This window comes from Sturnira hondurensis, unplaced genomic scaffold, assembly GCF_014824575.4.
Source record: "Sturnira hondurensis isolate 20B ecotype Veracruz unplaced genomic scaffold, ASM1482457v3 Scaffold0001872, whole genome shotgun sequence".
NCBI classification, from domain to species: Eukaryota; Metazoa; Chordata; class Mammalia; order Chiroptera; family Phyllostomidae; genus Sturnira; species Sturnira hondurensis.
The window spans coordinates 30,428,087-30,450,337 of record NW_028074503.1 but is presented as its reverse complement, the minus strand read 5'-3'; the positions used below and the strand labels follow the sequence as shown (position 1 = coordinate 30,450,337).

Sequence of the window (22,251 nt, the reverse complement as noted above, 5' to 3'; positions counted from 1 at the left end):
CCACCGAGTCAATTCTGCCATGTGAAAATTTAAAAAAATTAAAACAATTAATTAGTAAATCGCATTCACTCGCTAAACGTGGTGAACACACAGGCGTGGCTGCTGCCAGCGTTCTGTGGTCCCAGCACTGTGCTGATTAGGGAGAGGCAATGGGGGCAAGAGGAGGGAGTAATCCCAGGTCGTTCCCAGGTCCTTCCACTTCCTCTTGCGCTGACAACCTTTGTGAGGTCCCCCAGTCCGGGTAACCTCTGCCCCAGCTGCGCACAGCCCGATGGGGTTCCACCAAGGACGTGGGGAAGCTTACTCAACACCAACAGCAGACAGACGACACCCCACGGGAATGCTCAAGAAAGCATTTCAAGCAGAAAAAGTCAAGGGGCTGGGCGACTAGAAATCCTAAAATTCTAACTCACCCTGGTCAAAGGTGTAGACGGAAAATTCCATTACTTGTTGGCTGCCTCCTTCCCAGACCCTCCTTTAAACAAGGGTGGAGGGAAGCAGGGAATCTCTTTGTGAGGAAGAAGGGGAAAAGCTTTGGAGAGGCCTTCTGAACCAGGACTCGGAGTTCTAAAAGCCCTGGATCCCACGTTCTTTCACGTGGACAAAATCGTTCTCACAGGAGGCAAATGACAAAAACAAGCAAAGGTTCGACACCCCGTGACACTCTTTCCCGCGTACCCTCTTCAGCCAAACCCACACATTCCTGCTCCAGCGGGAAGGGTCGCCTTGGGGACTGCCGCAGGTCTCCAGGCTCCAGGTGCGGCTGCCTCCAAGGAGACAGGGTGGGCCACACACAGGCCCCAGCCCCAAGTGGGGGTGCCACCCAGCTTGCTCCCTGCCGGCTCCTCCAGGAAAGAGAATGCTAATGCCTGATGCTGCTGCTGCTGCTCTCCACGCTCACATTCACATTCCCAAGCTCAGAAAACTCTGATCCTCTCCCCGGGGGCCCTGGGCTGCCATTGTCAGCCCTCGGCAGGAGGCCGCCACCTGAGACAGACCTCAATCCAAGATGAGCTCCCCGATGGCCGCCCTGGAGAACCAGCTCTCCAACCCTCACACTGCATTTGCAGCTGGAAAGACTGGCCTAAATGCAAAACAAATGCTATTTTCCAGGAGCCTTCTGGTGGAGGGGGAGGAACAAAGCTCCAAACCACAGAGAGAGTAAACCAGAACATTCTGTGACACGCACTGCTTTACAAAAAGGGCTTTTAAACATGTTACATCAAGAAAGAGTCCCCGCAAAGGGTTAGCTGTCAAAGTTAAATACAAGTCACTAGCTTTCTAAAGATGGGAATGAAGGACTCAATTATAAAACAGCTTATTGTATCAAGCTAATGAAGGTTTATCATATTAGCCATCTGAGTTTTCGTTGGCACCAAAAAAGCCGGAGCAGCATATCATGCAACATGGACCAGGACCTGCTTTGCAAGCAGATTCCTGCCCACACTCAGGCACAGCACCTCTGGCCGTGCAGAACATGGAACTGAAAGCCAACGGCAGCAGGGACTTGTAAAGAATTTCGTTTCATTGGTACCCCAGCCCGAGATCCCATTTGTGTCTGTTAAATGCTACACAAAATATTCTGAGCTAACCATGTACACCCCAGGCTCCCTCCACCAGCTTCCGCACACACTGGATGCTCTGCGATCATTCGAACCATTTCCGAACAACAAAAACCCTTGCCTACTTGTCACCCTCCAGGGCAGATATTCTGCCCACCGAATGCCTGCATACAACCAATCTAAGATCCTGGGCGTGTCTGAAAAGGCTCTGTTCTGCTGACCGCGAAGAACAAAATGCCCTCTTCAAAGTAGGGGAGAAATTTATTTTCAACCCTGTCTTGTGTGGGCTCCCCTGGACTGCACTTTTTAGCAAGCCAGAAGACAGAACCAGCTCTGTTGATGACATCACATTGGATGTGATTCTGGAGCTGCTGGTTTCCTGTTTGGGGAAGTGGAAGTTCTTTTCACAAGGAACCCCAAGGCAAAATGTTTAGTGTTCCCCTGTAAGCTCTCACTGCCTTTGTTCTTCCCTTGGCTATACTCATTACTGCTTCCTTCTCTCTCCTCCAAAACGTCTGCTCCTGGGGGGTGCGTAAAAAAAGCCAGCTCAAACTGAACCGCAGTCTCGTAAGGCGTGAGACATGTTCAGCAAGCCAGGGCTGTAAGGCTTGGAGTGAACGGGCATCTTCACAGAGGAAGCCAGAGTGCCGCTTTCCTCTAGGTAATGCATTAGGACTCCACGCTGAAATGTATGCCACAAATAATCCAATGGCAAACTCACCGTCAACAGCCCCCAAAATCAATAAAAGCCATTCCACCACTTGACTCCGAGTGAAAAACCTTTCAGGCTAACACAGAGAGCCCGGTAAAAGAAAGGGGGTGACTGAACAAAAGGCGAACCCACCTTCAGCCCTCTCAAACCCCCCAAAAGCGGCAAGGCTGCCTTGATTTGGCAAAGTCCCGGGGGTTTTTTTGTAATCATTGAGGAAAATGCTGTGTATTGCTTTTAGTCTTATGCAAAACAGTGCATTCTCCACAAGGCCCTGCCGCCTACCATCCTCTCAACTTGCTTCTTTCCAGGCCTGACTCTTCTCAATGACTAGACACCATGATTGCATAAAGTCATTCTGATTTCACCTGGACAGAAACACCGTCGTAAAGTCACCCTAATCCCATTAAACATGGGTAACATTAAGAATCTTTCTTCTCTTCTCCACTCCGAACCCAGCATTATCTCCAGGGTACCAATCCACTGACAGTTTGTGTCTGAATGGATCTTCAAATAAATACTTAAATTCATGCTCAAAATATCGTATCTCACCTTGTGAACCTTGACCTTTGGGAAAGACTTTGGACCAGTGCTCAGTTACTGTCACACAGTTGCATTCTCTGCAAACATGAAAGGGTTAAAAGCAGCCCCAGTCAACAGGCCTACAAGGGAAAAAAAAGACAGCATGTATGCCTTACAGCATCACTGGAAAGCATTCCTGCTCATTTCCTAGAACAATACTGTTACCTTTTGGCCTTCATAATAGTCAGAAGTATCCCCAACACCCCTTAGTAGCGTCTAAAAGGAAAAGCACAACACAGAACATACCCTGCAAGAAAGAGGGGGGGAAAAAAGCATGCAAAGTAGCAATCTCCAGCAACAAACAAACTACCATTGCGAATCCATCAGTTCATTTTGGTTTGGTTTTGTTAAAAACAGAAAAGAGAGAGAGAGAGACAGACTGCATAAACCAGTGTCCCCACCCTGGCAAGTCACATTTTTTTCTTTAATAAGGGTCATAAATCTCAGCTCCTTGTCCATCCCTTAAGCAAAAGAAAAAGGGCAGGAAAAGCCCAAGTAATCTCAGACCTTGCAAACCTGCACATTTTCCCCATCTTCTCTACACAGAATCTTGTAGGACTCCATTAGCCACATACCAGTGCTGTGTGGTGTCTAGTGTGCATTCACATACTGTGTTGGGATGGCACCTTCCTGCAAGCTCCTCTGCTTTTGGCTGCCATGGAGGGAGGAAGCTGCTATCCCACTGTAGTAGCTCAGTGACTGCATTGTGTTCAGGAGCTGATCTGCCTCAAACCAGTTTCAGCCGGTTCTGGTCACCCTACATAAAAAAGCTATGGCAACCCTCGCCGAGTTGCCAACAAGTCCCTGAAAATCATCAGCACAGGGGATCTCACTGGGGGTTGCTTTTCCCTTTTAGGTCTTCCTGAGGAGGGGAAGGTCATCATGTGTCCCCCACCGCCACACAAGCACACAGTCTTGGAAATGCCCACCTCCCAAGCACCCCAGAGCCCCTCAGGGCCCATCCCCCCTACCCTCCACCCGAAAGCCCACCGCAGACACTGTTGCCCCCTCCTTCTCCTTCCCCCACTTACCTCCCACAACCTGGCTCAGATCTTTGTGTACCTGTGTGTCAGTGTGTGTTCTCTGTGTTGGTGGCTGACAAAGAGCCCCCAAGAAAGCAATCTATGTGTCTGCTCACACTGGATGCGCCGGCTGCGGGCGCCGGCCGGCCTCGGCCTCCTGGCTGAGTGGTGCTGGCTTGTTGACCAGGCTCCTCTCTGCCTGTCACCCCCACCCCACCCAGCCCCCTCCTCCCGTCCCTCTCTCCCTCTCTCCCTCTCTCTGTCTCTCTCTCCCAGCCCTGTCACCACCACCAGCAACCCCCCCCCCCCACCAGTCTCCTCCTCCTCCAACCTTCTCTTCTTTCAAGCACCTGGGGGGAGAAGTCCAAATCCTTTCACCTCGGGGCAGAGAAGTAGAGATGCCTAGGGTGGGGGTGGGGGGCAAACGAAGGAGCAGTGGGAAAGAGGGGCACAGAGGCCTTTAAAAATCCTCTATGCACAGCCCGCCCCGAGGGGGAGCAGGCAAGCTCTTGTGCTCACGTGGCCCCCCTCTCTGAACCTGTGGGGCCTAGCAGAACCCGCTTGTCCTCGGGCCCCCCAAGGATGCCGGCCGGGCGCGAAGGCTGGCTCTCCCCAAGGCCAGCGTGGAACAGGCCACTGCAGTCAGGCGAAACGGCCTACACCGCACACGCTCGCCCCACGCCGCGGGGTAGCACGAAGGGCCGCGCCCACAGCTTGCCCCGGGGCCCCCCGCGCGCCCCTTCCTCCACGGCCTTACGCCCCTCGCTAGCAGGCTCCCTCCCGGCACCCGCCCCCCAGGCGCACACCCACCCCCTTCCCAGGGTTGGCCTTCACAGCGGTCAAGCCCGGGTGTCTGGGCCGCAGCTCGGATGACCTCTGTTCAGCGCGGCGCCGCCGGCGGCTGCTGCTGGGGCTGCGGCTGCTGTCGTGGTAGCGGCGGCGGCGGCTTCCATGTTACGGGCGTGTCATCTGCATTCCCGCTGCCGGGGTCTGTGTGTGCGTGTGTGGTGGAGCGGCCTCGCGCCGCAGCTGCCGCCGCCACCGCCTCCCAGGCTCCCGGGCCGACCCGCCGCTGCCGCTGCGGCCTCGCGGTGCGCCCTCGCCGTGCGCCCGGCCCGGGCCCCGCGCCTCCCCGGGCGCCGCGCTCTAGGCCGCGCGGCAGTGACGGGCCGGCCCCGGAGCCCGGGGCCTACGGCTGGAGGTGCGTGCCCAGCGGCGGTGGCTCGGGCCGAGCGGCGAGCGAACAAAAGGGAGCGCGGGAGAGGGGGAGGGGGCGGCCGGTGGGGGGAGGGAGGCTTCGGGAGCCAGAGCGCGAAGCCCCGCGGCCGGCCGGTGCCGCGGCGCGGAGGGAAGACGAGCCCCGCAGACCTGCCAAGTCTCGCCCATCTGGGGCTGCTGGATTGCAGCTTCGCCCCGGAGAGCAGGGTGGTGGTGGTGGTGAGGGGATGGAGGGAGGGCTGCTTTTTTTTCAAACGACATTTCAGGCTCTTACCCAGTCCTCTCCATGGCCCCAAGCCGCAACTTACTCGAGTGGAAGGAAGCAAGGCCTCGCCAAAGATGGTTGAGAAAGACCGTGAGCCTCTACCCAGGATCTTGAAGCCAAGGTGGTGTTTTGTTATCCTCGTAATGGTGGCAAATAAGTAAGAAGAGAGCACGCTATCTTCAGATAAAGTCAATCTGAAATTCTCCCTGGAGGTGCAAGAAGGGGCTGTCTTCGGTTTAGTTAGTGGCTTGGAGCCCTCTTCGCCTTCCACTGAGCCACAAAAGAATGGAAGACACCCCCCGGGGTGGGCAGAAAGCCCTGGTGTAAAAGACACATTTTGCTTGCAAAGAAAAAGCCACTGGGGCCAAATCGAAACATGGCATGTTCTGTTCATGTAGTTGAGTTTTGGGGTTGGGGTGTGTGTGTGTGTGTGTGTGTGTGTGTGTGTTTAAATAGGGGAATGGTATTGAGTAAACAAGATGTAATAGCCCGGTCTTTAAATTCAAGAAGGGAGGTGGTGTACAAAGGTAGCAAGCACATAATGAGCATGCAGCAGTCGGTCCTAGCCTACAGAATACAAAAGGATACATATACCCCGTAAAGCCCACAAAAGTGTATCATCGTCAACACATCCGACAGAGACAATATATTACCACCACGTCAGGTATGCAATTTATCCAGTCCTGTGTCCTGGCTGCTACCTGGTTCAGGGGCCTGCGCTCAGTGGACAGATCTTTTAAAGGGAGAGAGAAACCCCGTATCAAACTGATTGTGCGTACCCTAGAAACAGCACAAAATAGAAGCATCTGAAAAATGTCACCTTACCCTCTTCAAAAGGCTCACCCCTGTTGCAGTGAAAACCCCCAGCATAGGAAGCAGTTTTGTGTTTTATTTTAAATTAGATTAATTGGTTACTATTTGCCAAGTGCTGAGAAGTTGGTTTTGTTGGGTTTTTTTTTTAAATCTCAGTGTGCCTCTCCTTTGCATTAACTTCCACTGAGGAAGTCATTGTTCTCTGTTATGGGGACACGGTATGATGTAAATTGAAGTAGCATTTTTGGTTTTAAAGGCTTTTCATGTAAATGAGCCAAATGATTGTCGCACAGAAAAGCTGCTGGTCTTTCGTGTGACACAGCAACCTGTTTGGAATTGCACGGAAATTGGGACACACGTTTCCACGTGCTCAGAAAGACCTATGTAATCTGCAAATTTTGCCAGCCACGGCCTCACATTTATCAAGTGTTACAAGATGATGAAATAGAAACTCATCCTCTTTTAGCCTGAAAACAGTGCCAGCACTCTGTGGGTTGAGTTTCAGCTTTACCTGGGTTTGATTTCATTTGAGAGGAGGCCTTTTTTCTTCTCCCAAAAGTGGGCCCTTATTAATATGCATGTGAAAACATTACATGCATTGAAAAGTATCCAGAGGCCTGCTTATCAGAAATCTTGATAACACTACACATACTACAATATATGGAATTTCATAATATGCATACCAGAGTAAATCTTGGGTTCCCTAGATTCGAAATCTTTGTTTACTGCAAACGCTCTCTTGCCCCTCCCCCATTCCTTTCGCTTAAGAGTTGAAAGCACAGCGCAGCGGCGTTTGAATGGTTTGCATTGCACTGAAGTCTGGATTGCTTAGCATAAAGTGACTTAGTGTAGAACTGCCTGGAGGCTCCATAATGCCAAATACTTTTTGAGCAGAGCTTGGTGCAAAGCCCAATGTTTTGGTCAAACCTAGGCTGGAGGAAATCAGCTTGAAAGCTCCATTCATCATTTGAAAAACAAAAAAAAACCCCGGCAACATAACAATGCATCTACTTTTAAAAACCATTAACAACCCAAACTAAAAGATAATTTCTTGCCAATTGTCTCAGTTCTGTAGATTTCTTCGGAGGAACGCCTCTGCCAGGTACAGCAAGAGTTAAAAACAGAGCATGCATCTTAGTCCATTGGAGGAAATCCTTCAATTGCACAGCAGAAAAAACAAATTTTAGTGTGGTTTTTTTTTTAAAAAATGACACTACCCCATTTTCCCCCAAAATCAGTGCAAACATTCTTTCTGTTGTTCTGCATATGTAAATTGATCTTGGGCACCACTCAGCTTTGGACAACGACAGAAGTAACTGGGCTGACTGCAAGAACGAAATAAGCTATTATTTGAGTGCTGTAGATAAGAAGGGACGGAACAAAGAAATCATATTATTCTTACACCAAATGGAAACAAAAGGCATTCCAACCCCTTTCGGATTTGGTCATCGATGTTTTTATTGCTAACTCTCAATGTCTGGGTTTTTTCCTCCAATCGGTATATTGCAAAATCCCGGCTTTTTTTTTTTAATCCTTTTGTGGTTTGAAGCGGGCTTTGCAGGTTATATAGATACCAGTGTACACATCACATCCCTCCACCCTCAAATTCCACTATGAAATTGGGAGATTCCTTTGTTAGGCAGAGCACACAAAGGTGCGTTCCTTGAGGGAAAGGAGTAGAAAAAAACAAGAAAGGCCTTTATCCCACCATCAAAAGTCCTCAAAAACCCTCCCCAACCCCCCCCCATAACTTTAAGTACACATTTTTTAGCTCTAAATGAAGCTAGGCCTAGGCGTTTATAGAGAGTTTAATATGTCCAATTTGTTGGCATGTTTTTAAAGGAATTACTACACTGTTCAACACTAGAATTATAAAGATCTGTAGCTGAGCGGTCAGTGAAAAAAATCAATCTTTTATGTTTAAAATCAGAGCAGTAGTATTACTGGGATTTATTTTATTTCCCAAACTGTACCCTTGAAAGACATGATAACCAGATTTAAATTATTATTTGCCGAACAGAAATAAACGGGAGACCTAGGAAAGGATTTCCCTTTTCCTTTGTTAGTCAATTTCATAAGTAGATTTTCGGGGGCCCAGACTCCTCCCCGCTCCTGAGCCTTACTTTGGAAATGCATGCCGAGGCCCTTCCCTCAGCCGCCTGAAGGGGTGGGGGTTGTGTTCTGTTCAAAGATACACTGAGCACATTAAACATTGTAAGAGTTTATTTGAGCAAAAATCTATGCTAATTAGGCGTTGCCACGCCAGAAGCGGTTAAGAGCAGCGGTGGTCGCCAACCTTCTGGGCACCAGGGACCGGTTTCCTGGAAGACCGTTTTTCCAAGGCCCCGGGTGGGGGGCGGGGGGGGGGGGATGGTTTCCGGAGGGTTCAAGGGCATTACCTTCAAGCTTACCTCCTGCTGTGTAGCCTGGTTCCCAACAGGCCCCGACCTGGGGTTGGGGACGCCTGGTTTGGAGCACTCCACCTACATAAGCCAAGGAATCAAGGATGTGAAGAAGATGCAGAGATGAAGAAACGGACTTACTTGACTGCCTGTAGTTGAAAGCCCAGTTGGTTGACCTCAGCGTTTTGATTTTGTAATCATAAAGTCTTTCTAGGCTTAGATTTTGCTGGTGGAGGTCACCAAGACACCGAAGCCACCTAAGTCTGATGGCCTCCTCGTTTAATTAATTCCGCTGTTCAAAGTCGGGCACATCTCAATGACATCCCAAGTGCCGGCTGCTGGATGGATCCAGCATTCTCTGTCTCTAGACGCCTAAACGCTGGGAAGGCAGCCTTGCCGGACGAACGAGAAGGGCAGGGACTGAGGAAAAGGCCCGTTTGATGAACTCCGGAGACTCACAGAAGAGCCAGAATGGGTGGGGTGGGGGTGGGGAGGAGGTCAGCAAAAGATTCTTCAGGTGCTGTGGGCCAAGGACAAGGCCTTTTGAGAATTCTGTAAGGTTCTTTAACCCTCCGTGACTATTACATTGTGTCTGGGCTTCCTTGAAAAGAACTGGGGTTTGGGCTAATTTCCGACTCTTTCAATTCCAAGAAGAGGGGGAAAGAAAGCTAGAAAAGTATCTGAGACAAGGAAAGGCGATCGGGCTTAATCCTACAAGGAGAAGGAGGGAATCCACAGGAAATGGGGACTCAGTTGCACCTGAGAATGAATCTCATTGGTCCCGGGCAGTGAGGAAGCTTCCTGGGAACTACGTATGCGAATATCCATCCTGGCATCCGCCGCCAATATCCGCGCGACTGCACCAGTCAGCACGACGTCCTGCACTCCCCACAGTTGAAACGAACTAGTTGCCTGCAAACTAAGGAATGGATAATAAACCTCCAGGCCCCTAAAAATAAGTATGTCCTAAGGGAAACATAAGATCCTCCGCCACTGTCGTATGTACTGTAGTGCTTTGTCCAGACCCTCTGTTCAGCGTGTACACGCCCAAGCCCCAGTGGCTGAGAACAGTAGCTGCTGACGATCATAGCTGAGCTGCTCCCTGCAAACTGGCTACTGCCTCGTGTCAGACGTTCCTGGGACCTGTCTTGCCCAAGTTTATACCCTTCCAGGGAGCAGACAATGTCTGGCTGATGTAAAGATACAAAAGCTTGGCCCTCTTGCCTTAGCTGGGCCAATTCTGAATGCCACCCTACCCCCTCCACCTCCCAAGTCTCTATGAATAGGCTGAGGTCTCAATCTCTGTAGCATTGGGGGTCAATGTTTTTGTCTTTTAGAGAGAGGGGGAGGGAGGGGGAGAGAGAAGGGAAGAAACATCAATGTGTAGTTGCCTCTTGTGTGCCCTGTATTGGGGTACCTGACCTGCAAGCCAGGCTTGTGCCCTGACTGGGAATCGAACTAGCGGCCCCTTGGTTTGCAGGCCCACACTCAATCCACTGGTCTACCCCAGCCAGGGCATCAACGTTTCCTTCTAATTCTGCCTCTCTCACAGCTGGATTTCCAGAGACTGTTTCCAGGAAACTCAGCCCCAGACTCCGCCACACGGGTCTGTCTCCTCATTGGCACCACTGTCCAACGGCGTTTGCTCCCTGCCACCTCTGCAGGTTCTGCTTCCCAAGGATCTGCTGGTTCTAGTCCTTCTCTCCATGTCCATCATCCTGACTCGCCCTCTGGCCTATCCCCTCAGTTTGGAACTGGTCACTAACTGGTCTCCAGGCCCCCAGCCTGGTCAACTTCCAATACACTCTCCACAGTGCAACCCCAAAGAACCTTTCTAAAGATACCTTGCCAGCCCTCCACTCAAACCTTTCCATATCTCTCTATTGTCCTTAGAAAAGGCCCAGACTCCATTAATAAAAGCGACTTAGAAGGCTCTCCATGATTCCACCCACTTGCCTGTCCACATGCCTGGCTCCTCCCTCCTCACATTCTAAGATGCAGTCTCGTTGGACTTTCTGTTCTTTGAATTCCTGACCGTGACAGCAATCTGCTGTTTCCTCTTTCTGGAAGACTCTCCCCACCCTTCCCCAGCCCCCTTCACCTAACTCCCATTTATCTCCAGGCCCAAATTTATGTCACGTACTTAGAGAAGCCTTCCCTGACCTCGTACAGCTGTGTATAGGTGCCCCGACATGTGTCCCTAAGTTATTCTTTTCTAATGATATTTAAGGTTTATTTGACTCCCTACCCATGAGACAAGAAACCTGTGAGGTCAAGGGCAGTGAAGGACTTGGGCTCACTGAGGTCTCCCCAATTTTATCACACACAGACATTCAAACACTAGGGGCTCAGAACATCAAGACTGATTAAACAACTATACAGGTGTTTTTTCGATGACGTTACCAAATACTTTATAATTTTTGCTAAATGGAATGATAAATTTAATGCCAAAAGACCAAAAGTCACATGGCACTGGGGAACCATTGGTTATTTCTGGAAAGGTAGAAAACACAAATATGAATAAATGTTAAAATATGAAAATCACCAGAGAATGTGACTGCACAATAAAATACATTCATTTGTCAGCAAACAGTTGGAAGACGTTTAGAAAATATTGCTGTAGATTTGAAGAAACATGTATCAGAATAAATTACACAGTGTGGGAGGGTTGCTGTACTGTTGAAAGAAAAGTGTAGCTATTTCTAACACGCCGTTGCTTAGGGTATATGCTTGATCTTGTTCCAACGATGACACACCTGAAAAAAACCTATTTTTTTATGAACCACGAAATAAAGTTTAGCAGAGAAAAGTATATGTTCTCAAAAGTAAATTGTTTTGTTTTGTTTTAATCAAAACAATCTTCTCTGTAACAATTACAACTAAAGAAGCAACTTTTATGCAGGAAGTTAACATTCTGGGATTAAATTACAAAAATTCCAACACACATAAAAACTGTCCTCCCTGAATCATTCATAAATAAGCTACGGTATTGAAGCCAGAAGTTCATAGACAGTTACAGAATTTCATCAGCGAGGCTAATGGCATTTTTAGGGGGCAGAGGTGTAAGGACTGTAACAACAGTCCCTTCCAGAGAACTCGACTGCGCTTTGAAAGATGAGGCGTGACTATTAGGATCTTTTGTATCCCACAGTGGTTTGCTGGTTCTGTCATAGCAAAGAACATTATTCACTGTCTTTTAGAAAAAGTAGTTTCAAAATTGCTGACCTTCACTTTTGGTAAATGTCTATAATATGCTATCTGGCAGATATTTTATGAGAATAAAAATGTTTAGTGTGTCTTTTTGAGGCAAAGATAATATTTAACTACAAAAAACGGCTGCGTTTAGAAAATCAAGTCTTGGCTGATGTGGCTCAGTGGATTGAGCGCTGGCCTGTGAACCAAAGGGGTTGCCAGTTCAATTCCCAGTCAGGGCACTTGCCTGGGTTCATGGCCCCAGATCCCCAGTAGGGGGCGTGTAAGAGGCAACCACACATTGATGTTTCTCTCCCTTTCTTTGTCTCTCCCTTTCCCTCTCTATGAAAATAAATAGATAAAACCCCCCCCTTTTTTTTAAAAAAGAAAGCCAAGCTACGGAGAGAGCATTTTAGAAACAGATGTTGTGAAATCACCATATTACCTTTCATAAGTATCAGATACACTCAAAATATCATAAACAAAATTCTCTAAACTGTTAAAATAAAAAACCTTGCAGATGAAGACTTTCAGTGTCTTTGAGCCCCTCTGTCTAAAATATCTCAATCCAATGCAACATCTTCTCATTTACATTGCAGGAACCATGGACTGACATTAGGAAACCGAGATTTTCCACCCACATTTCAACTACACCGTTGGCATAGTCAGTAGGTGGGGTTAAAAAATGAGCATTATTAAGTAAGCAGTGAAAGGAAACCCACCCCTTCCAATGGCACCTAACTTTGGGAAGCATCTTTTCCCACTATGGCAGCATTTAAAACAACCGAAATTAGAAAAAGAAAATTCAATTTAGAACAAATCTTCAAATCGCTTTATCATAATGTTATATCAAGATCCCCCCCAAAATGCATATTGAATATTAAGAACTAAAACAAGAGCACAATACTTTATTCTGCTAATAAAGAAAAGTGAAAGTTTGATGACTTTTCTTAGTCAATCATCATTTCAGCCATCTCTGACATCTATTTTGTATATAATTTGTACCATACATGAGATCTTAGAATAGGCTTTCTTGCCCTGGCTGGTGTAGCTCAGTGGATTGGGCACAGGCCTGCGAACCACATGATGGAGGTTCAATTCCCAGTCAGGGCACATGCCTGGGTTGCAGGCCAGTTCCCAGCAGGGGATGCACAAGAAGCAACCATACATTGATATTTCTCTCCCTCTCTCCTTCCCTTTCCCTCTAAAGATAAATAAATAAAACCTTTTTTTAAAAAAAGAGTTTAAAAGCTACTGACTATGAAAAATGTCCCTAAGTGGACAAGTTCAACTTTTGCTGAACACGGTGAAAACCTATACTCCTGTGTTTCACTGCATGGACGGCCCAGATGGGGGAAAGTAAACACACTGGCACTGAATAAACCCATCCCAAGTATCAGGTCAGTAAGCATCATCACACCCTTTCCGAGCTTCCACCTCGGCCTCTCCCCAAATGTAACCGTGGACTAGATTGCATCACTTACAGTGAGCTCCAGCTCCTGGATCCTCCCTTCCCAGGAGCGCCTCTTCGGGGAACTTGTCCCATCCTGTCCATCCCAGTCCATCACATATAGGAGCTGAGTCAACGCAACTGGAGCACATGAGAAACGTGGAACATAATCCACAACCAGTAGGCTACCTCAGGCACTAGGCACACTACTCAGCAGCCCGGCAAAGAGAGCATTAAACAGTACAGCGTGTCTCGTTGTGCTGCCCACCTGCCTAGATCCTTTTACCCAGTTCATCCTACTCTTACCTTCTAAACACAAAGGAAGTCAAGAGGAAGCAAGACCCTTTTCCTGCGACACAAAAGACCCACTGGCCCTTTCTGGCCGCCTGCCTTCAGGGAGACTGTACTCTGAAAGGTTTTCCCTACTTGGCGAGTTCTCCGAGGGGCTCCCCACACAGGCCCCTCCTTGCAACTCTCTCTTCCCTTAACTTCCACAGCTCTCCTCTTTCCGTAGAGACCATTCCCTCTCAGTCTTTCCCCAGAGCTGACTTTTCTGCATCCCACTCTTCCATAGGGACTTTTTCAAGGTTCTATCTTTGACCTTTTCTAAATCTCCACTTTCTGGGAAACACATTGAAATCTCAGGGCTTCAAGTCTCTCTCTCTCTCTCTTTTTAAATCTTTTTTAAAAAATATTTTTATTTATTTTTAGAGAGAGGGGAAGGGAAGGAGAAAGAGTGGGAGAGAAACATCAGTGCGTGGTTGACTTTCATGTGTCCTTCCTGGGGACCTGGCCTGCAACCCAGGCATGTGCCCTGACTGGGAATCGAACCGGCGAGCCTTGCTTCACAGGCCCATGCTCAATCCACTGAGCTACACCAGCCAGGGCTTTTTTTTTTTTTTTCTTTTTAGAGAGAGGGGAAGGCAGGGGTAAAGAGAGAGAGAAACACCAATGTGTGGTTACTTCTTTCACATCCTGAACTGGGGACCTGGCCTGCAACCCAAGCAGGTGCCCTGACTGGGAATCCAACCAGTGACCCTTTGGTTCACAGGCCAGTGCTCAGTCCACTGAGCCACACCAGCCACAGCTCAGGTATGTCTTTATTCTGAATTTCCAAATATGGCCCTGGTGTCTCCCCTAACTGCAGATCCCAGTGAACTGCCAAAAGACTGACAACTACTTCCCATTCAGGAGGTCCCCAAACGTACCTCCTCCCGTTCCGTCCTCCATGGCGGGCTCCTTCCTCCAGCCCTGCACGTCACAGTCCGCCTTCCCCACCCGAGAGGAAGTGGCTGCCAGCTCTTCCTACAGCCTTCTCAGAACGCCCGCCCTCTGTGCCTGCCCACATGTACGTCTGACCTGAAGCATAATCTCCCACCTGGTCCCTTACAGACACTCCTTAACTGTTCGCTAACCACTCTTCCACCAACTTCTCCCGCCAACAGTCGGTCACATTAAATGCGTATGAACCACGCTGTTTCTTTCGATTGAAAGGAAAAGGCCTGCTTTTCAGAAGCTGGCTCCCCAGATGTGATCTTCACCACCTGTTGATGCAGCAAAGCTGTGTGTTCAAGGCTTACCGAGGAGGTAAGGTCAAAAACTTTAGGCAGCGTCTCAGAGGGAGGTTGGTAAGGTCAGAATTCATTGAGAATTAGAACTGGGTTTCAGGTGAAACTGGCTAGGAGGTGTAAGACCCAAGGGATTGGTCGAAACAGTGGGGTGAGGACTTCTAAGCAAAGGATTTCAAAAACCCTATAGCACTACAACTGTATTAGCATAACCAATAAAATGCTTTTTTAAAAAGCACCCTATAGGACTATGTTTTTTCATTGAAGAGTTGATGGATCTTTGGAGAACTTTCTAGAACAACAAACCATTTTGGGGGGCAGGTGAGTTCTGGAAGAATTTTAAAATGCTAATTAAACCCTGGCTGGTTTAGCTCAGTGGACTGAGCATGGGCCTGCAAACCAAAAGGTCTCTGGTTCGATTCCCAGTCAGGGCACATGCCTGGGTTATGGGCCAGGTCCCCAGTAGGGGACATGTGAGAGGCAACCACATGTTGATGTTTCTCTCTGCTTTCTCCTTCTCTTACCCTCTCTTTAAAAATAAATAAAATCTTTTTTAAAAATGCTAATTAACATAATAGAAGAGTAAAGTCTGTTAATGTGGATCCTAAAGTGTAGTTTAGGTTTTCCACGTCCAGGCTGGAGTCGGGGGTGGGGATAGGTAGCCAGTCTTGCTTCTGGCCAATTTTGCCCCTTTTAAGTCTTTGCTAATTTGACTCCAGCCTCACCTTCCATCCCACCCACCCTGCCCCTCTGCCCGAGGTCACAGAGCCAGGTATCTGGAGAGGATAGAGAGAACGTACGTACACAGAAGTAACCCAAAGACTGCCTCTCTGGAACCTACTAAATAATAAAACATTGGGATGAATAAGAAAACTACTGATGAAAATGTCTGACCCCTTGATCCTGAGCAAATCCCATCTTGCCATGAACAAGGAAGGAACGTTTGCCACCAGTAACCCCAAGACCACTGCAGGACTACGGCGTGATCCCGTGAGCAGGGCTGAGAGACTCACAGGCAGACCAGGGGAAATAACTGCTTGGGTTTTTATCATCTCGCCCTGGCTATTTTCTGTTTAAATAGTTCTTTGTTTCCACTGGGGAACTGTCACAGAAGAAAAAAAAAACTTAGCTAAGATAAGAATACGTAAGCACTGAGAACTAGAGCGAGCAAATGCCCCTGAACAAACATAAAGCCAGGGAGGCCTCCCTTTTGTCTTAGAGTTGTGGGTCTCTAGGCTGTGTTCGGAAAACCATTCTTCTGGGGGCTTTTTCAAGATTTTTATTTATTTTTTTAGAGAAATGGGAAGGGAGGGAGAAAGAGGGTGAGAGAAACAAGATCAGTTGGTTGCCTCTCGCACGCTCCCAACCTAGGACCTGACCTGCCACCCAAGCATGTGCCCTGATTGGGAATCAAACCAGTGACCCTTCAATCTTTCGGTTCCCAGGGTGATGCCCAACCCACTGAGCCACAGCAGCCAGGGTTGGAAAACCATCCTTTACTGGCATCCAGATCAATGGATGCTATGGCCGCGAGGCGTACGTGCACATGTAGAAATAATAGGGGCCCTCACACTCACACCACCTCTATGCCTGCAGATTGGGGTTTAAAGCAGACCTTCCATCTGACAGTCTCACCTGCCGTTGCAGACTCCAACAGTGCTCTTTAGCACGGAGCAATGTGCTAGCAGAAGGTCCCAAAAAGCCCTTGCTCAAAGGTAGAGACCTTTGAGGCCAAAGTCCATTTCCATGTAGCGCGCAACAGTTCCCCATACTACTCTGCTTCCTTCCCATGCTTTGTCCTTTTCCACCCCTGACCACTTAAAACTTTGATAAGCGTGTTGTCGAATGAGCATCCAATATGAGTGGCTATGAGAAATGTAGACTGACCCACAGTTACGCCAGCCCATTTCAGTGTTAAAGAATTAAAGAGAAACAGGAGACCAAACATGGAGTCACTTGTGCCAAGACCCACTTCAAACCTAGACTTGAAATCTAACCTAGCCGTGGTTTCAGCTTCTCCCAGGAATGTGACCTTTAACTGGTGAATCTGGAATTACCTGATTGGCACCAGTGAAGTCATCTACATGAAAGACTTCCACGTCCTCCCCCAAAGAAAAATGACCTTCCCAGAAACAAGCCACTCTATGACGGAAACTTCCTTTTTCCACCCCTCCCTCCCCTCTCCTATGAGGGCTTTCCATTCTGCACAAGTCCTTGGAGCTTCTTCCTGGTTGCTGGATGGGCTGCTGCCTGATTCATGAGTTGTTGAACAAAGCCCACTTGATCTTCACACTTACTCAGTTGAAATTTGTTTTCTAACATCAGTCATGAAAAGCTTGCTGGTGCAGAGTCCAGATTCTTAATCCTGGAATCTGACCCTGGGGTCTCTGCAGCGCTGCTCTCCCTCCCTTGGACGGTCTTTGCGTCATTATCTACCTACCCAGTTCCCTCCCTTGCTTCAGTCAGGTCTCTGCTCAATTGTCACCATCAGATGGAGCGTCCCTGACCACATTAACTAAAATTGCACCCATCCACCCCCAGCTTTACTTCCCTTTATTTGGCCCAGAGCACTTCCCACTACCCAGCATATTTAAGATTGCCAGATAAACACATGCCATCTTCAGAACCAACTTATACTAAAAAATGATTCGTTGTTCATCTGCAATTCAAATTTAATTGGATGTCTTTTTTTTTTTTATTTGCTAAATCTAGGAACTGTGATTACATTGCATCTGTAATTCCCTTCCCTCCCACGGGAACACAAACTCCACGAGGCAAAGGCGTGGCCTGCTGCATTCACTGCACTGAATTCCCGACCTCTGGTGTTCTGCAGTTTTGTCAGGCACGGCACACAGTAGGCATAGCACACAGTAGGCACGCCTAAGTGTTCAGGAGTGAAGTAAGGAAGAACAAAGCAGTGCAGTGCCACCTGAGGGCTTAGCGCTAACAGGGCAGTGCATGCCAGGTTTCCGTCTGGCTCTGCTGTCTCCTTGGATAATTCTCAATTGTAACGGGGATTCCAAGGATGAAAACGTTTGCTTTCTGGTCCAGATACTGGATTAAGACCACCAGTACGTACCAAATTGGCAAACCCCGGGCAAAGGACAGTTTATAAATCCTACTGATACAAATCAGAAGTGAGCCATACATTTGGCAGTAACTACAATATTTTTTAAACAAGTGTATTTATTTATTTTTAGACTGAGAGGAAGGGAGGAAATGTGGAAGAGAAATATCAGTGTGTGGTTGCCTCTTACCCGCCCCAAACCAGGGACCTGGCCCGCAACCCAGGCATGTACCCTCACTGGGAATCGAACCAGTGACCCCCTGCTTCACAGGCCTGTGCTCAATCCACTGAGCCACACCAGCCAGGGCAGAATCTTTTATTTTTTTAACATCTCCCTGTCCATTCCTTGTCTTCCCTAGTACCTGGCATCTACAGCCACCAGATTTCTTTCCCCAACTTCGCTCACTCTGTTACTCCTCCACGTAGCTGTCACTCCCACAAGTTAGAAAAGAAAAAAAACAAAAAACTCACACCCATCAAATACTGTCCTCAACAGCTAGCCTTTAAAATACTTGGATGGTGGGCTGAGGATGGTAGTTTGGGCAGCCTCATTTGCTTTTCTGACAACTGAGCACTGTTAGTCTTGAGTCAGTTACTTAGGGCAGACTTTGTGATTCTCCTCCGATCACTTGTGTATGTTTACTCAGCTAAGTGACTCTTGTGGCCCGTGGCGGTCCTCTAACGGGTCTTTTCCAGAGGCAGGAAGCTAGGCAGTTGCTTGGAAGCCCGAAAAGCATTTTCCTGCCCAGCAGCAGAAAATAAGTGCCTTTTGTCACGGTTTTTTAAAATTAAAAAATACATGTTTATTGATTTTTGAGAAGGAGGAAGGGGGAGAGAGAGAGAGACATCAATTGGTTGGCTCTATACAAACCCCAACCAGGGACTGAGCCCACAGCCTAGGTACGTGCCCTGACAGATATGTGCCCAGGCTTATGGGATGAAGCTCCAAGCAACTGAGCCACATGGGTCAGGGCTCTTGCAAGGTTTGAACTTTGTTTTCACCCAGAAGGAAACCAAAGTTTTGTTTTATTCAGCCTGTCCCACTTCCCATCTCATTGCAGAAAATAAACAAACAAAAATCCTAGAAAACATCTACCTTTATACAAATAAATTGCCATATATCCTTTTTTTCCTTGCTAATTCCTTTTTAAATTGAATTTACTGGGGTGACATTGGTTAATAAAATCACATAGGTTTCGGGTATACAGTTCTACAACACATCATCTGTACATTGTACTGTATGTTCATACCCCAAGTCGAGTCTCCTTCCATCACCATCTTGCTAATTCCTGAAGCCTGGCCCTGCCTTATCTCATAATTATAAGCCATATATATCTCACTATACCTTGAAGTAAGTGACCAAATACCAACAATACGAAGTGGGACACAAGGAGACAGTGAGGTTCATGAGGACAGATTTCAACTGAAAATCTGCAAAGAAAATTGTAAAGATCTGAAAAACAACCACTAGAAGAGAAAAATCAAAACAGGTGCAAGACCTAGACAGCCAGGTCGGCTGGAGCTGAGGTCTGGAAATAAGATGCCGAACCCTGGGCCGTGAGCCTACTCTGTTCTGTCCAACACTATGTTGTTTCTAAAGCACATGAAACATTCTCCAGCCTTCATGGCTGAGCCGTGCTCTGGACAGAGCCCTTATGCTCTCCGGAGCTGCCCTAGAACATCACGAGGCCTTTAGCATGCCTTGGGTGCACAGGACTCTTAGCCTCTATGCTAATTCAGCACAATTTGCTATGCTCCTGTGGTTCTTGCATCTGCTTCTCCTGGTACATCGATTTTCCTTGAGCTGCCAGGAGTTAAATCTTCCCCTCCAAGGGGACCTGCCATGGGCACCTCCTCCTTTTCCAATCAATTATTGAAACCAAGTAACTGAACTTGTGAGAACCATGGCTCAACTAAGAGGCGGAGCTCCAGGTTTCCGGAGTGCCTGTCCTTCCTCCGGCAGTTGGTAAGCCTTCCCCTCCCCCTACATTCTTCAGACGCATCTTGAATAGCCGGCCACAGGATCTCGGACTCTTGGTGTCTGAGTTGTAGGGACAAGGACAGTGCCCAACCTTTAGGGAGCACTAACTCTGGCCAGGTAATGTTCTGTGTGTTTGCTCTGTACCTATTCTCTCATTTGACCCATTTTTTCATACAATCCCAAGAGTTGAGTCCTGTGATGATCTCAGTTGACGTGTGAGATTAGGTAACTTTCTCAGGCATGCAACCTTTGGGACGGAGTCAGCGCTCAGTTCCAGGCAGTCAGACACCATGGTTGTTGACCACCACTCACGTGGAGTCTGGACTTGAAAGCCCCAGGGTGCTGCAGCCCTCCGTTAGCTTTTCCTCCATGCTCTAATTTTTATTGAGTCTGTGGACCCCCATCTCCTAAACATCCCAAGGCCCTTGGGATAAAATCTGGCTCTTTCATGTGGTTTAACTTAGCCTACCAAATCCAACCATGGCTTACCTCCCAGCCTCTTTTCAGACCCACCCACCCCCCCCACCCCACCCCGGCAAGGTACAATCCCACTGTTCTTCAGGGTCTCTGGTGGAAAGAAGTCTTTCTTGCCTTGAGGGTTTTACACCAGGGCGCTCAGGTCTCTCCCACCAGGATCTCCAATAAACACCCTGTATTTCTCTAATAGTTGAGTTATTCCAAAACCGCAAGGGGTTGCTTGTTGGTCCCTATGCCTCGTGGACTGTAGGACAAGGGCAGAATCCCATGTGTAGTGTTTGCCGTTATTTCCCCACAGAGGAGCAGAGTGCCTGGCACACGGCAAGAGTAATGATAATCATAGGTCAAGTTTACTCATTCACTCGGACTTTGAGTGCCTACCATACACCACACACTATGGTACCCAAGGATGACTTCATCGAACCTTCACAACTCGCTGAACAAGCCACTCCATAGATAATAGGAAAGTAAAATGTAGTTGCTTCTGTTTACAAAAAAAAAAGAAAGAAAGAAAATTTATCAAACGCCACTTAAATATATCTTTGTTGAATGGATAAATGAATGGACCCTGGTCCCAGTTGGAGGTTTCCAGACTGGGAAACCCCTGAATTCAGGAACTTGAAAATAAGGGTAAGAGTTAGGCTCCTTGGAGGTAACTTGTCTTGGGGTGGTAAACACGATACAATATACAGATGATGTAGAACTGCACACCTGAAACCTGTATAATTTTATTAACCAGTGTCACCCTAATAATTCAAGTTTTAAAGCCTAATATAAAAGACCTGAAATAGGCTAAGTCCCCTTAAGAGACAAAGCCTGCCAAGACAAGACTGGATTGTAATCTAATTAAGGTATTAGCATATATAAAGAAAGGATATGTCAATCAGAAGGGGGATGCATTAGTTTAGAACCCTGGGAAAATAAACTCCAGTGGGAAGGCTGCTTTGCTAGCGCCTGACCCAGAGAACTTTCCTGGCAGGAGGTGCCCACTAACGTTAGTGTGGAAGGTGCAGCCTTGCCAGGGTGCCTAGCTGAATCATACCTCCCCGCCCCCACCTGCTGCAGTTCCCGCCCAGCCAGCAGCCAGAACGGACTGGGCTGCAGCCTACAGGAAGAACCTAATAATAGCTCTCTCGTGGATTGCTAGGCATCCTGTGCCGGGCACCTTGGGTACACTCCTTGTTGCATTTCAGCCTCACAGCCCAGCTTCCAGCTGAGCATCCCAGGTCTGGGAGAGCAAGAGGGCTTGCCAAAGGTCAAAGAAGTGGGGGGCGGGGGTAGGGGGAGAAGGAGCTGGTTTGAGCCCAGGCTTGTCCAGCTCCTGGGTGCAAGATTACCTCTCCCCTCCCTTGTTTGTACCGCCTGCAGGAGCATGTCTGGACCGAGGAGAGCTCAGTCCCACTTTGCAGACAATAACCGAGCTGGAGTTTGGGTGTATGCCCCCACCTTGTGCAGTGCTGATTGCACGTGCACCTTCCCTGAGAAGCGAGTTCACCTCGGTTTCTTGAGACTGAAACTTCTACATTTCCACAGCCCTCTTCCTTCACCCCTTAAACAATGCACAAGGACCTATAAATGTGACTGCCCCTGTGTGACTTCCCTGCTTCCTGCCACCTGCCCTCCTGGTCTCTTTTCCTTCAAAACCACCACCACCTTTCAGGGGCACCTGGCATCCTGCTAGGGACAAAAGAAGTAAAGGGGTGCTTTCCTCAAACTATTTAATATCCCAGCTATTAAAGTTTTCGCATGAAAGAAACAATCCATCAGTAATTATGCCAGGAGAGAGGGCATAACCCAGAACTGACCAGGCAAAGAGACATATATTCACCTATGCACTTGGGAGTGACCCTGGCGATGGATCTGAAGCCTCGGCATGTAGCTTGTGTGGCCTTGGAAAACTTCCTAAAACGAAGTTTCGTAATCTGCTAAGAACAACGTGTCGA

The 22,251-nt window shown here is 48.1% G+C and overlaps 1 protein-coding gene and 1 pseudogene across 8 annotated transcripts in view; one reads left to right on the top strand and one right to left on the bottom strand.

The window, feature by feature from the left end:
• The window catches only part of ZNF532 (zinc finger protein 532), a 96,544-nt gene extending 91,318 nt beyond the window's left edge, over positions 1 to 5,226 (bottom strand). The window contains exons 1-4 of one of the 8 annotated variants that reach the window (XM_037035072.1): positions 4,686 to 5,226; positions 4,207 to 4,277; positions 3,019 to 3,100; positions 2,824 to 2,933 (exon numbers count right to left, since the gene is read on the bottom strand). The gene's annotated coding sequence lies outside the window, so the exon portion shown is untranslated. Of the gene's footprint in view, positions 1 to 2,823; positions 2,934 to 3,018; positions 3,785 to 4,206; positions 4,592 to 4,685 lie in introns of those variants that run through there. The other 7 variants (XM_037035109.1, XM_037035100.1, XM_037035090.1 and 4 more) reach the window with 7 other exon arrangements.
• The window catches only part of LOC118980230 (transcription initiation factor TFIID subunit 9-like), an 82,942-nt pseudogene that overhangs the window by 9,933 nt on the left and 50,758 nt on the right, over positions 1 to 22,251 (top strand).